Source organism: Engystomops pustulosus, chromosome 5, assembly GCF_040894005.1.
Source record: "Engystomops pustulosus chromosome 5, aEngPut4.maternal, whole genome shotgun sequence".
Taxonomy (NCBI): domain Eukaryota; kingdom Metazoa; phylum Chordata; class Amphibia; order Anura; family Leptodactylidae; genus Engystomops; species Engystomops pustulosus.
In genome coordinates, this window is record NC_092415.1 from 16,681,531 (window position 1) to 16,698,231 (window position 16,701).

A 16,701-nucleotide genomic window follows, 5' to 3' on the forward strand; every position below is an offset into this window, starting at 1 on the left:
TGAAAGGTGAGTTGGTGAGTAGAGATTTGTGGACCCAAACCTTAAGTTCGGGTTTCCGGGCCAGAAGGGAAACCTGGATATGTCTGGGTCACACAGAAACTGAGTACTGACCATGCACTCCCCTTTCAGTCACTTTTAGTGATTGCATTAAAATACATTATTCAACAAATATCATAATACAGAATCAGATCCATTAATGTTTCAGACTGTGCTGGGAATTCTTGCTAGGATAGAGGGAGATAAATGTCTCAAATTTTATCCCAAATTTAAACTCCACTTCTGGGAAAATTTAAAATCTCATAGCTGATTGTTCTAATGTTAAAGGGGTTTTCCCACAGAGAAAAGATAGGCCCTACCCACGTGTCTCAGTGCTGAGACCATAGCTCCCAACCGTCCTGGATTTGGCGGGACAGTCCCTGTCTCACCGTCACGGGCAGCTGGAAGATTGCCGTACTGAATGACTTCTACAGGCAGGGAATATTTTTAAGAGATGTGTCGGGTTAGCGCAGAGCAGGGGCCAAGTCCTCAGGGAGATATCACCATCTGTCCATATATGGTCTGCACACCTTCCAGGGATTCACAAGACACAAGGGGGGATATTTATCGGGACCTCTGTGCACCGCGAGTGGAGCAGAGACCCTGAAATAATCGCAAATGCTAGCTTATTGCTAGCTTTTGCGATTATTTGTTCTGATCCGCCACCTTCACGCCAGTGGGGCATGAAGGGGCGTGAATGGGGGCGTGGCCGGTCGAGCGGAGGGCTCGGCCGGACGGGAGTGGGCCAGCGCGGGGCGTTACTGTCCCCGCTCCTGCGCACTTGCTGCTGCCGGCGACTTCACACATGAAAAGTCGCCAACTGCGTTTTTTTCTACGCCAGGCACTGCGCTGCGCCGCCGAATTTGCAGCTCGAGCGCCAGCGTATGATAAGCATCCCCCAAGGTCTATGAGGATGAGGGGGTGACACAAGAGCTTTCTGTCTATGAGGATGAGGGGGTGACACAAGAGCTTACAGTCTATGAGGATGAGGGGGTGACACAAGAGCTTACAGTCTATGAGGATGAGGGGGTGACACAAGAGCTTTCTGTCTATGAGGATGAGGAGGTGACACAAGAGCTTTCTGTCTATGAGGATGAGGGGGTGACACAAGAGCTTTCTGTCTATGAGGATGAGGGGGTGACACAAGAGATTACAGTCTATGAGGATGAGGTGGTGACACAAGAACTTATAGTTTATGAGGATGAGGAGGTGACACAAGAGCTTACAGTCTATGAGGATGAGGGGGTGACACAAGAACTTATAGTTTATGAGGATGAGGAGGTGACACAGGAGCTTACAGTCTGTGAGGATGAGGGGGTGACACAAGAGCTTACAGTCTATGAGGATGAGGGGGTGACACAAGAGCTTACAGTCTATGAGGATGAGGGGTGACACAAGAGCTTACAGTCTATGAGGGTGAGGGGGTGACACAAGAGCTTACAGTCTATGAGATTGAGGGGGTGACCCAAGAGCTTACAGTCTATGAGGATGAGGGAATGACACAAGAGCTTACAGTCTATGAGTATGAAGGGGTGACACAAGAGCTTACAGTCTATGAGGATGAGGGGTGACACAAGAGCTTACAGTCTATGAGGGTGAGGGGGTGACACAAGAGCTTACAGTCTATGAGATTGAGGGGGTGACCCAAGAGCTTACAGTCTATGAGGATGAGGGAATGACACAAGAGCTTACAGCCTATGAGGATGAGGGGGTGACACAAGAGCTTAAAGTCTATGAGGATGAGGAGGTGACACAAGAGCTTACAGTCTATGAGGATGAGGAGGTGACCCAAGAGCTTACAGTCTATGAGGATGAGGGAATGACACAAGAGCTTACAGCCTATGAGGATGAGGGGGTGACACAAGAGCTTACAGTCTATGAGGATGAGGAGGTGACACAAGAGCTTACAGTCTATGAGGATGAGGAGGTGACACAAGAGCTTACAGTCTTTGAGGATGAGGGGGTGACACAAGAGCTTACAGTCTATGAGGATGAGGCGGTGACACAAGAGCTTACAGTCTATGAGGGTGAAGGGGTGACACAAGAGCTTACAGTCTATGAGGATGAGGAGCTGACACAAGAGCTTACAGTCTATGAGGATGAGGGGGTGACACAAGAGGTTACAGTCTATGAGGATGAGGGGGTGACACAAGAGCTTACAGTCTATGAGGATGAGGGGGTGACACAAGAGCTTACAGTCTATGAGGACGAGGGGGTGACACAAGAGCTTACAGTCTATGAGAATGAGGGGGTGACACAAGAGCTTACAGTCTATGAGGATGAGGAGGTGACACAAGAGCTTACAGTCTATGAGGATGAGTGGACAACACAAGAGCTTACAGTCTATGAGGATGAGGGGAAGACACAAGAGCTTACAGTCTATGAGGATGAGGGGGTGACACAAGAGCTTACAGTCTATGAGGATGAGGTGGTGACACAAGAGCTTACAGTCTATGAGGATGAGGGAGCGACACAAGAGCTTACAGTCTATGAGGATGAGGTGGTGACACAAGAGCTTACAGTCTATGAGGATGAGGAGATGACACAAGAGCTTACAGTCTATGAGGATGAGGGGGTGACACAAGAGCTTACAGTCTATGAGGATGAGGAGATGACACAAGAGCTTACAGTCTATGAGGATGAGGGGGTGACACAAGAGCTTACAGCCTATGAGGATGAGGGGGTGACACAAGAGCTTAAAGTCTATGAGGATGAGGAGGTGACACAAGAGCTTACAGTCTATGAGGATGAGGAGGTGACCCAAGAGCTTACAGTCTATGAGGATGAGGGAATGACACAAGAGCTTACAGCCTATGAGGATGAGGGGGTGACACAAGAGCTTACAGTCTATGAGGATGAGGAGGTGACACAAGAGCTTACAGTCTATGAGGATGAGGAGGTGACACAAGAGCTTACAGTCTTTGAGGATGAGGGGGTGACACAAGAGCTTACAGTCTATGAGGATGAGGCGGTGACACAAGAGCTTACAGTCTATGAGGGTGAAGGGGTGACACAAGAGCTTACAGTCTATGAGGATGAGGAGCTGACACAAGAGCTTACAGTCTATGAGGATGAGGGGGTGACACAAGAGGTTACAGTCTATGAGGATGAGGGGGTGACACAAGAGCTTACAGTCTATGAGGATGAGGGGGTGACACAAGAGCTTACAGTCTATGAGGACGAGGGGGTGACACAAGAGCTTACAGTCTATGAGAATGAGGGGGTGACACAAGAGCTTACAGTCTATGAGGATGAGGAGGTGACACAAGAGCTTACAGTCTATGAGGATGAGTGGACAACACAAGAGCTTACAGTCTATGAGGATGAGGGGAAGACACAAGAGCTTACAGTCTATGAGGATGAGGGGGTGACACAAGAGCTTACAGTCTATGAGGATGAGGTGGTGACACAAGAGCTTACAGTCTATGAGGATGAGGGAGCGACACAAGAGCTTACAGTCTATGAGGATGAGGTGGTGACACAAGAGCTTACAGTCTATGAGGATGAGGAGATGACACAAGAGCTTACAGTCTATGAGGATGAGGGGGTGACACAAGAGCTTACAGTCTATGAGGATGAGGAGATGACACAAGAGCTTACAGTCTATGAGGATGAGGGGGTGACACAAGAGCTTTCTGTCTATGAGGATGAGGGGGTGACACAAGAGCTTACAGTCTATGAGGATGAGGGGGTGACACAAGAGCTTACAGTCTATGAGGATGAGGGGGTGACACAAGAGCTTTCTGTCTATGAGGATGAGGAGGTGACACAAGAGCTTTCTGTCTATGAGGATGAGGGGGTGACACAAGAGCTTTCTGTCTATGAGGATGAGGGGGTGACACAAGAGATTACAGTCTATGAGGATGAGGTGGTGACACAAGAACTTATAGTTTATGAGGATGAGGAGGTGACACAAGAGCTTACAGTCTATGAGGATGAGGGGGTGACACAAGAACTTATAGTTTATGAGGATGAGGAGGTGACACAAGAGCTTACAGTCTGTGAGGATGAGGGGGTGACACAAGAGCTTACAGTCTATGAGGATGAGGGGGTGACACAAGAGCTTACAGTCTATGAGGATGAGGGGTGACACAAGAGCTTACAGTCTATGAGGGTGAGGGGGTGACACAAGAGCTTACAGTCTATGAGATTGAGGGGGTGACCCAAGAGCTTACAGTCTATGAGGATGAGGGAATGACACAAGAGCTTACAGTCTATGAGTATGAAGGGGTGACACAAGAGCTTACAGTCTATGAGGATGAGGGGTGACACAAGAGCTTACAGTCTATGAGTATGAAGGGGTGACAGAAGAGCTTACAGTCTATGAGGGTGAGGGGGTGACACAAGAGCTTACAGTCTATGAGATTGAGGGGGTGACCCAAGAGCTTACAGTCTATGAGGATGAGGGAATGACACAAGAGCTTACAGCCTATGAGGATGAGGGGGTGACACAAGAGCTTAAAGTCTATGAGGATGAGGAGGTGACACAAGAGCTTACAGTCTATGAGGATGAGGAGGTGACCCAAGAGCTTACAGTCTATGAGGATGAGGGAATGACACAAGAGCTTACAGCCTATGAGGATGAGGGGGTGACACAAGAGCTTACCGTCTATGAGGATGAGGAGGTGACACAAGAGCTTACAGTCTATGAGGATGAGGAGGTGACACAAGAGCTTACAGTCTTTGAGGATGAGGGGGTGACACAAGAGCTTACAGTCTATGAGGATGAGGCGGTGACACAAGAGCTTACAGTCTATGAGGGTGAAGGGGTGACACAAGAGCTTACAGTCTATGAGGATGAGGAGCTGACACAAGAGCTTACAGTCTATGAGGATGAGGGGGTGACACAAGAGGTTACAGTCTATGAGGATGAGGGGGTGACACAAGAGCTTACAGTCTATGAGGATGAGGGGGTGACACAAGAGCTTACAGTCTATGAGGACGAGGGGGTGACACAAGAGCTTACAGTCTATGAGAATGAGGGGGTGACACAAGAGCTTACAGTCTATGAGGATGAGGAGGTGACACAAGAGCTTACAGTCTATGAGGATGAGTGGACAACACAAGAGCTTACAGTCTATGAGGATGAGGGGAAGACACAAGAGCTTACAGTCTATGAGGATGAGGGGGTGACACAAGAGCTTACAGTCTATGAGGATGAGGTGGTGACACAAGAGCTTACAGTCTATGAGGATGAGGAGATGACACAAGAGCTTACAGTCTATGAGGATGAGGGGGTGACACAAGAGCTTACAGTCTATGAGGATGAGGAGATGACACAAGAGCTTACAGTCTATGAGGATGAGGGGGTGACACAAGAGCTTACAGTCTATGAGGATGAGGGGGGACACAAGAGCTTACAGTCTATGAGGATGAGGGGGTGACACAAGAGCTTACAGTCTATGAGGATGAGGGGGTGACACAAGAGGTATATTGCTGAAGGCTCTTTCAGCCTGAAGTCTGTTACAGCTATAAATCATAGGGTAAGTACTATGGGGAGGGCACAGCAGTGTGAGGACTCCATGATAATACAGCAGAGTTGCTACCTAATACTGACACATCTTTAACCCAGAATACTGTAATTGGGTATTTCAAAATGGATTTTCCCACCCAGAAAACACTTAAAATTTTAGGTAAAACAAAACCAAAGTGAAGCAAGAACTAGACGTCCTATTAGGCATTCCAACAGAAACAATCTATAATATAGCACATAAATATGCCAATCACCAGGATACTATACACCTCTTAAAACTTTATAGATGCATATGTTATCCTGCTTTATGACAGTCTCCGTGTTAGATCTATAGATTGATGACATGAGACACTTATGGGGATCTCCAGGATGTTTATGATGAACCCTGGCAGAAGATGTGAGATGATCGCACCGATAGTGATGTATGTGGGACGCGTTCCAGGAAAGGATGACATCACTAGAAACATCACAATAACAGCAGAAATATCATAGAAATGATAAAGTCCAGTTTCCCTGTCTGGGTCTATTTGCATATCTGGATGTCAGCCCGTGTAGACATCTCACCACACATTTATGGGTGGAGGACCTACTGTCCCATCCATCATACAACTGATACACGTGAGAATGCCAGCACCTCATAAAGTGCAAAATTACAATAAAAAGATTGTTATAAATCACAGATTTTATGGGTAGAACTTCTTTTTAAGTTCTCCTCTTTGGCGGGAGTATTGGGAAGGTCGTCCAGCTTTGATTGGACGTTTATGGACTCCATTTCTGGTGATGAATTAGACCTGGTGGGAAATAATTTCAGTCTGAGGTTCACACTATAAAATAAACCACAGTATAATGATTTGGGGAAAATCTGATGTACAAGGGTTTTCAACTCTGGAGCCTACTCAAGATTGGGAAAGACTAGACTCTCTCGAGGACCCCATGTTCGACAATCAATACATTATGTTACCCTCTAGATCCCCGTGCACTCATCCACCTACACAAGGCATCGGGTACATATCTAAATTCTGCTACTGGGGACAAAAGTGCCATATATGCAACCAGCTGAACTGTACCTGAACCCAATTACCTCGAGGGGTTGACCTGAGTACAGGCAGTCCCCGGGTTACGTACAAGATAGGATGCGGAGGTTTGTTCTTAAGTTGAATTTGTATGTAAGTCGAAACTGTATATTTTATAATTGTAGATCCAGACAAAAAAAAAATTGGCCCCAGTGACAACTGGAGTTTAAACATTTTTTGCTGTAATGGGACCAATGATCATCAATAAAGCTTCATTACAGACACCTTACAGCTGATCATTGCAGCCTGGGACTATAGTAACATCCAGAGAGGTCACCAGAGGTCAGAGGGGTTGTCTGTAACTATGGGTTGTCTGTAAGTCGGTTGTCCTTAAGTAGGGGACCGCCTGTACTCAAAAACCTTTCAGTTAATGAATATAGGTTTTTGGAAACATAAAGGAGGACTCTATTCTAAGCTACTGGAAATCAATTGTACATACAAGATTCATCAATATATATATATTCCTTACCTATATACTAGATACCCACCTCCCCATAGAAGACCCCTGATATCCAACATATAACCCAAATCAACACCAATAGAAATTTCCCACTTTTTCAAAAACATCCACTAGACAACTGGTGTCTTATTATAGCAAATACCGATCTACCCTCAGTAATCATCAGGGGACTTACTTACTCCATATTTCATACCAGGCACCTGACTACATCCACATCCAAGACTTCATACCTTCTCCAAGTACCTACCTACCCCAATTACACATGAGGGGACTTACTTTCCCAAACTTCATCACCAGGTTCCATTCTAAACATTAAACACACCAGGCGCCTTACTCTCAAAGACTTCAGACCAAGTACCTACTTACCCCCACTGGACATCCAGTACCTTACTGTACAAGACTTTATATAAATACCGACCTACCCCCACTGGACACCAGGCGATTTATTCTCCATGTCTTCATACCAAGTACCTACTCCCACTGGATACCATATACATTACTCACCAAAACTTCATACCAAGTACTTTCCTATCCCCACTCGACATCAGGTGTCTTACTTTGCCAAACTTCATACCAGGTACCATGCTATCCCTAAAATACACCAAGATTTCATACAAAGCATTTACTTACCCCCACTGAACACCAGGTGTCTTACTGTCCAAGACTTTATACAAAGTACCTACCAACCCCTATTGGACACCAGGTGCTTTTCTCTCTGAGACTTTATACCAACTGCATACTTACCCCGACTAGACACCAGGTGTCATACTGTCCAAGACCTTACAACAAGTACCTACCTACAACATACCAAGTGCCTTACTCACCAAAACTTGATACCAAGTACCTTTGTACCCCCCCGCTTGACATAAGGGGACTTACTAGTTCAAACCTCATACTCTGCACCTCTCCACCACCAAAAAAACATGTATCTTACCCTCCAAGATTTCATACCAAGCACCTTTTAAAGACTTCATTGAAGCAAGCTACCTATCTCTAGTTATCTAGACATCGGGTGCCTCAAGCTAGACATACCCATTAGATGGGTGCTGGCTCACCATGCTGGTTGTGGCAAGACAGGATCTGATTGTGTGCGGTGGCTTCCATTATCTTGGGCATCTGTGTTCAGAATTATAAAACATGAACACTTGGCTTGAGCTGAACATGCACATTTTTGGAAGGTGGAGAATAATTTGGCCGACTAATAGCCAACTATCTCCAGACTTCATCTCTCCTATTTCTTATAAGAAGCCTTCCTGCCCCCACTATAGACAATCTCACCTCAGACCCCTCATTATAATTGAAGGTGGTCTTCTTGAAAACTATCGTAAGTGTCAGGTACTCAAAACCGAGAGTCACGTCAGTCTGGTGGAACAATTACAAGGACCGACCTATCATGAAATTCCTCAAAAATAAGCAATACCTCCAACATGACTAAATCTGGAACATGTATGACCTAAGTGACCAATGAGAGCTTCCTACAGCCTCCAAAATGAGAACCTTGGGTACCAACTTCTTTTCTATGCCTTACACAAGGAAAAGCAGCTAAAAAATCCAAACTTCAGCTGCTTTTTATAGTGAAATTTGACATAAAGTTCATGTATTGTTGGAAGGAGACTTGTATCTAATACAGATATTAGTAGCTGAAATATCAACCCAAACCACAACATACCGCAAAACACAGAAGACATCGAGACACATCGGACATAAGTTCTTTGTTGATGATTCAATGGTTCAGATACTTCCAATAATTCTCAGCAATTCATCAGCTCAGCCCCACAATCACATCCAGAACAGAAGGTTTTACTACTTTTTACATTAAAACCTTCCAAACGTAATAAGTATTCGGTGTCACTTCAATATAGACCTCCATGTGGAGAGCATGGGGTGATGACCGGTCTTCTTCATGTCCTACATGTACCAGAATTAGAATTAGAAAAACGAAATGTGTCGCAAGATCAAGCACTTACATGCACCGGGAAGAAGCAGGTGAACTCCGGCGGACATCGGCGCAGCAGCGACACCTGCTGGATATCAGGCGCACGAACCGGCAGAACCCGAATCCACGTTGGAGAATGAGCCTCAGTGTCCTATCTGCAGGCAGCATGTTATAGAGCAGGAGGAGCTGAGCAGATTGTACATAGTGTCCTATCTGCAGGCAGCATGTTATAGAGCAGGAGGAGCTGAGCAGATTGTACATAGTGTCCTATCTGCAGGCAGCATGTTATAGAGCAGGAGGAGCTGAGCAGATTGTATATAGTGTCCTATCTGCAGGCAGCATGTTATAGAGCAGTAGGAGCTGAGCAGATTGTATATAGTGTCCTATTGGCATGCAGCATGTTATAGAGCAGGAGGAGCGGAACAGGTTATGCATAATGTCCTATCTGCAGACAGCATGTTATAGAGCAGGAGGAGCTGAGCAGATTGTATACAGTGTCCTATTGGCATGCAGCATGTTATAGAGCAGTAGGAGCGGAACAGGTTATGCATAACGCCCTATCTGCAGACAGCATGTTATAGAGGGGGAAGTGTCTTTAAGTACTCTATGATAAGTGTGAACCCTAGTAATGGCAGCCATATGGAAGTCCTAACTCCTCTTCTCCTCCGAGTGATGACACATACTACAGACACACAATAATGTTGCGCCCATAGACCGCGCTTGGCTGTCGGGAGATTGTAGCATGTAAATATTTTGCACCTTTCCCCATCTGAGCTGTTTTATAACAATAACTTTATAACTTTTCTGGATCTTGTGTGGGGGATCGCGTCCAACATGCCACATCTGTATTCTCGCTCTGCCTGTTTATTGGCCTGTGTAGACTGTATGTAAAGTCAAATAAACATAATTACCCTCCGGCGTGATATTCTGCATGTGACTCATGTCATTCTCCAAACGCTAAATGATGAGAGGAGATAGAGAGCAATAATCCTCGTCTAGCCATGGATTTGCATCATCCTGGAGCTCATAGTAATGGTGGTGGTGTGCGCCATCTATATGTGGACTAAGTGCCCTTGTGCGAAACACCAGCCTAGTGCTAGCACAGCCTAGAGGTTCATGTAATAACTCACGAATACAACAAAAAATGCTTAATGGGAACCTGCCCCCCAGGTTTTACCCCACTAATCTACCTCCCTGCTCAGATAGGTAAAAAAAAGTGTCCTTTCTGAAATTCCCTCTTTTATGTTAAATCTCATTCATGTACGTATAAAAAATCTCCCCTAAAATCAGGAAAATATGACTCTTCTCATCCCATTATCACATGAGATGAGTCAAGTTTAGCGATTGCAGGGGAGGCGTCATTGGGCGCGAACACTGAACGTTTTTTCGCCAATTTCATTGTCTTTGGAATTTGTTTCTTCCTAGTTCATTCCATTGGATATTAAATACCTGAACTAGGGAGTACAATTTGCTACACAGATAACAATCTTTCCTACAGCTCTGTACACGGGAAAATAAAAACAAGGATGGATTTTTAAAGGAGGGAAGCAAAACAACTGAAATGAGAGAAAGATAAAAGGGTATTGGTAGGATAGAAATAAAGAAACCTGTCAGCAGAATTTTACCTCTCATACCAGTGATACCTACTGGTAAAGGGTTAAGAGTCCTCCCCATATCACCTAAAATTATCTGCCACTGAGACACTGTACATTAAATACAGCTGTTTTTCTGATATGTAAATGAGTAGAAGAGAAGAGTCATGTTTTCTCCAGGCTGCTAGTGAACCCCGCCTCCATCTTTTGACTGACAGCGTGGTGTATGTTCAAATTTCCTGTCTTTCCTGTCCTTACCAGAATGCTGTCCCCCTTACTGCGTATATACATGGTCAAGTCACCATTTCCAGCACCTAATGGTGGGCGGAGCCAAATGGTTGTGGGGGCGGGAACAACACAGGCAAAGTGGGAAAAAGTTTAGGGAAAGGGATTTTAATGTAGGGAAGAGACCGACTTTAAGCTGGGACGCCCGCTCTGCACTTTTGGTCAATGGCTCATTTGGCTGGAGGGGGGTTGACTAATTTTATTTTATTTTTAGAGATGAGCGAACATACTCGTTCGAGCTTGATGCTCGTTCGAGAATTAGTGTACTCGTAACTGCTCGTTGCTCGGACGAATACTTCGCCCGCTCGAGAAAATGGCAGCTCCCGCCGTTGTGATTTTTGGCGGCCAGAAACAGAGCCAATCACAAGCCAGGAGACTCTGCACTCCACCCAGCATGACGTGGTACCCTTACACGTCGATAGCAGTGGTTGACTGGCCAGATCAGGTGACCCTGGGATAGACTAGCCGCTGCCCGCGCTGCTCGGATCATTCTCTGTCTGGATGCCGCTAGGGAGAGAGCTGCTGCTGGTCAGGGAAAGCGTTAGGGTGTTCTATTAGCTTACTGTTAGGCAGGAGTGATTCTCCAAGAACCCAACAGCCCTTCTTAGGGCTACAATAACGTTATACTTTACTTTTTTTTGGTTTGCTTGTGGCTGGGCTTGCTGGCACTAGTAGTGCAGCTAGTACCATATTGTGGGGAATTTGCAGGGAGACTTGCGACCGTTGTGTTTAGCTCTTAGTGACACACATATCCACCTCAAACACCGAAGTGGGACAATTTATTAGGGGTTTGATTAGAATTAGGCAGAGTCTGCTGATTTATTTTTTTTTACGTTTATTTTTTTTTATAACTCAAAGTCATCAGGCACAGCACAAAATCCAGTTGTGTGCTGTCAGTGTAGGTTAGAAACTAGCCATAGCAATAGGATAGCATAGTTTTGTTAAAAAAATTTTTTTAAAGTTTACACTTTAATTTGGAAAATGTTTAACCCGAGGGCTACGGGTAGAGGACGAGGGCGTGGACGTGGGCGTCCAACTACTGCAGGGGTCAGAGGCCGTGGTCCTGGGCGGGGTGAGACACCACCTGCTGATGAGGGAGCAGGGGAACGCCGCAGAGCTACACTCCCTAGATTCATCATGTCTCAATTTACTGGGACTCGTGGTAGAGCACTGTTGAGGCCAGAACAGTGCGAAGAGGTGATGTCATGGATTGCGGACAATGCTTCTAGCCATTTGTCCACCAGTCAGTCTTCCACGCAGTCCACCCATGTCACCGAAATCAGCACTCCTCCAGCTCCTCCACCTCAGCCTCCTTCCCCCCAGTCTGCCCCCTCCCAGGAAAATTTGGCATTTGAACCGGCATACTCTGAGGAACTGTTTTCTGGACCCTTCCCACAGTCACAAACCACTTGTCCGGTTGCTGCTGAGCAATTTTCCGATGCCCAGGTTTTCCACTGGTCGCAGTCTGTGGGTGATAATGACATTATTGACGTAGTGGATGAAGTGTGTAAAGAGAAGTCGGATGATGAGGAGACACGGTTGTCAGACAGTGGTGAAGTTCAGTGGCGTACCGACTGCGGTCGCAGTGGTCGCCATTGAGACCGGGCCCATCGAACGGGGGGCCCGGGCGACCGTATCAATGGCGACAGCGGTCGGTACGCCACTGGCAGTCGGGCAGGGGCCTCCGTCCGTCCGGACAGGAAGCTCCTGCCCGTCACTGTATAGTGCTCGATGTGGCCATTTCCACAAAACCACCCCGGCGCACATCGCTCCAGGAACTTGGATGCGCGGCCGCGTGATGACGTCATCACGCTGCCGCGCACCCTTTCCTGTCTGGCCGCGGGCTGAAGAACGAAGACGCGGGACCTGCTGCCAGAGGTGAGTGTACAGGGTTTTTTTTTTTGATCAATCAGTTGTAAAAGGGGCTTATTGTATATAATAATTAATTTGATGTAAAAATTAATTGGGGGGGGGGGGATATGTAAAAATGTATTGTGGGGGGGGGGGTAGAATATGTAATAATTCATTGTGGGGGGAGAGAATATTAAATAATTCATTGTGGGGGGAGAGAATTTTAAATAATTCATTGTGGGGGGCAGAATATGTAATTATTCATTGTGGGGGGGACAGAATAGGAAATAATTCATTGTGGGGGGGGGGAGAATATTAAATAATTAATTGTGGGGGGCAGAATATGTAATCACTGAAATGTCAGTTAGCAGAAAGGGTTTTGAGGGTTTTTTTTTAGTTACGCCACTGGTGAAGTTGTTGTCAGGGCAGGAAGTCCGAGGGGGGAGCAGACTGAGGGCTCGGAGGATGATGAGGTGACAGACCCAAGCTGGGTTGATAGGCCGGGTGAACACAGTGCTTCTGAGACGGAGGAGAGTCCTCGACCAGAACAGGTTGGAAGAGGCAGTGGTGGGGCCAGACGGAGAGGCAGGGCCAGAGCTGGTGCATCAGCGCCAAATGTTTCCCGTAGTCAAGCTCCCGTGGCGAGGGCTAGATTTTCAGAAGTCTGGAGGTTCTTTAAAGAAACACCGGATGACCGACGGACTGTGGTGTGCAACCTGTGCCAAACCAGGATCAGCAGGGGTTCCACCACTACCAGCTTAACTACCACCAGTATGCGCCGGCATATGAATGCTAAACACCCCACTCAATGGCACCAAGCCCGTTCACCTCCAGCCGGGCACACCACTGCTCCTTCCCCTGTGTCATCTGCTAGTCAGCCCCCTGCCCAGGACCCCGGCCCAAACACCTCCAGTGCGAAAACCCCATCTTCACCTCCACGATCCTCCACAGCATCCACCAGCGTTCAGCTCTCCATACCCCAGACGCTGGAGCGCAAAAGGAAGTATAGTGCAACCCACACACACGCCCAAGCCCTCAACGTCCACATCTCCAAACTGCTTAGCCTGGAGATGCTGCCCTATAGGCTGGTAGAGACCGAGGCCTTTCGAAACCTCATGGCTGCGGCTGCCCCTCGGTATTCGGTCCCCAGCTGCCACTACTTTTCCTGTTGTGCCATCCCAGCCCTGCACAAGCACGTGTCAGACAACATCATCCGTGCCCTGACCAACGCCGTTTCTGACAAGGTCCACCTGACCACGGACATGTGGACGAGTGCTGCCGGGCAGGGCCACTATATATCGCTGACGGCACATTGGGTTAACTTGGTGGAGGCTGGGACCGAGTCTGACCCTGGGGCTGGTCATATACTGCCGACGCCGAGGATTGCGGGGCCTACCTCGGTCCAGGTTTCAAAGGCCTACTATGCCTCCTCCTCCTCCCACCCCTCCTCCACCTCCTCCTCCAAATTACCATCCGTGGGCATGGCGCCATCAGTCGGTAGCTCTAGGCACAGCAGCAGTGCCATTGCTAAGCGACAGCAGCCGGTGCTCAAACTGCTGAGCCTAGGCGATAAAAGGCACACCGCCCAAGAGCTATTACAGGGCATCACGGCGCAGACTGATCTGTGGCTGGCACCGCTGAACCTGAAGCCAGGCATGGTTGTGTGTGACAACGTCCGTAACCTGGTGGCGGCTCTGCAACTCGGCAGACTGACACGTGTGCCATGCCTGGCCCATGTGTTAAATCTGATAGTTCAGCGTTTCCTCAAGACATACCCCAATCTGTCTGATTTGCTCACGAAGGTGCGCGGCATCTGTGCGCATTTCAGGAAGTCCAGCACAGATGCTGCCACTCTCAGGGCAGCGCAGCGCCGCCTCCAACTGCCCGCTCACCGACTGTTGTGCGACGTGCCCACGAGGTGGAATTCAACACTGACCATGTTATCCAGAGTTTACCAGCAGCGCAGAGCAATTGTAGACTGCCAGATGTCAACTTCCACCAGAACTGGTAGCCAGGTCAGTCAGCTTCCTCAAGTCTACAATGAGGAGTGGACGTGGATGTTTGATATCTGTCAGGTGCTGAGTAACTTCGAGGAGTCAACACAGATGGTCAGTGGCGATACCGCCATCATCAGCCTCACCATCCCGCTGCTTGGCCTGTTGAAAAACTCTCTGGTCAGCATGAAGTCGGAAGCTTTGCGCTTGTCACAAGAGACGGGGGAAGAAGATTCCCTTGTTGATAGCCAAAGCACCCTCAGGTCTGTTTCTCAGCGCATATCGGAGGAGGTGGAGGAGGAAGAGGAGGAGAATGTTGGCGAGACACAAGAGGGGACCATTGTTCAGTCCTTCACTGTTCAGCGTGTATGGGCAGAAGAAGAGGAGTTGGAGGAGTTGGAGGAGGAGGAAATGGACAGTCAGGCCAGTGAGGGGAGTGAATTCTTGCGCGTTGGGACTCTGGCGCATATGGCAGATTTCATGCTAGGCTGCCTATCCCGTGACCCTCGCGTTCAAAGAATTTATTCCAGCACCGATTACTGGGTATTCACTCTCCTGGACCCACAGTACAAGCAAAATCTTTCCATTCTCATCCCTGGAGAGGAAAGGAGTGTGAGAATGCATGAATACCAGCAGGCCCTGGTGCACAAGCTGAAACAGTATTTCCCTTCTGACAGCGCTAGCGGCAGAGGGCGTACTTCTGCGGGACAAGTAGCGAGGGAGAGTAGGCGAGCAGGCAGCTTGTCCAGCACTGGCAAGGGTACGCTTTACAAGGCTTTTGCCAGCTTTATGTCACCCCAGCAAGACACTGTCACCTGTCCCCAGTCTCGGCAGAGTAGGGCTGATCTTTACAGAAAGATGGTGAGGGAGTACGTAGCTGACCATACCATCGTCCTAAATGATCACACAGCTCCCTACAACTACTGGGTTTCAAAGCTGGACATGTGGCACGAACTGGCGCTGTACGCCTTGGAGGTTCTTGCCTGCCCTGCCGCTAGCGTGTTGTCCGAGCGGGTTTTCAGTGCAGCTGGTGGCATCATCACCGATAAGCGTACACGCCTGTCGACTGACAGTGCTGACAGGCTGACGCTTATCAAGATGAATAAAGCCTGGATTTCTCCGGTTTATCATTCTCCACCAGGTGAAAGAAGCTCAACCTGAATAATGTATGCACTCCTCCTCCTCCTCATTGTCCTCCTTCTCCTCCTCTTTGTACACTAAAGCAGAGGAAACTGGCTATTTTTTTCCAGGGCCAACTGGCTCTAGCTATAGTACTCTATGTATTTAATTTTTCTGCAGGGCCACCTACCCGGTCCTCTGTTTTAAACAATTTTTGGGAGTGCCACATACAGGCACTCAATCTATTTAATTTTTCTGGAGGACCACCTACCTGCTCCTCTGGTTTGAAAACTTTTTTGGACTGCCACATACAGGCACTCAATTTATTTAACTTTTCTGGAGGACCACCTACCTGCTCCTCTGGTTTGAAAACTTTTTTGGACTGCCACATACAGGCACTATCCAAATTAAATTGTCTCCATAGCAGCCTCCACACGTCGTCTTTTTAGCTGCCTCCACACGTTGTCTCCATTGCTACCTCCACACGTCATCGCCATAGCTGCATCCAAAAGTCGTCCATATAGCTGCCTCCATACATGGTCCCCTTATCAAACGAGCTGTGTCAGGCAGAATTTTGGGTTGTTTTCATGGCTTCCACATCAAACTTGTTAACTTTGTCGCCACCCTGCTGTGTTATCCACAAAATATACTGGCAAACTTTTATCATTTACCGATATTATTTCAGCGCTTCTTGCGCATCTGTTTACATTCCCCTCACCCGCCATATCCTAAACTTATAAGAACGCTACTACACTTGATCTTATACAAAAGGTTCTTAGAAGTGATGTTTGGGGAGGAGCCGAGAGACAGGGGCTTGGATTGGCGAAAGCTCGCCTGGCAGCGGAGCGCCAGCTCCATCCCAAGATCCAACTAACATAGTTT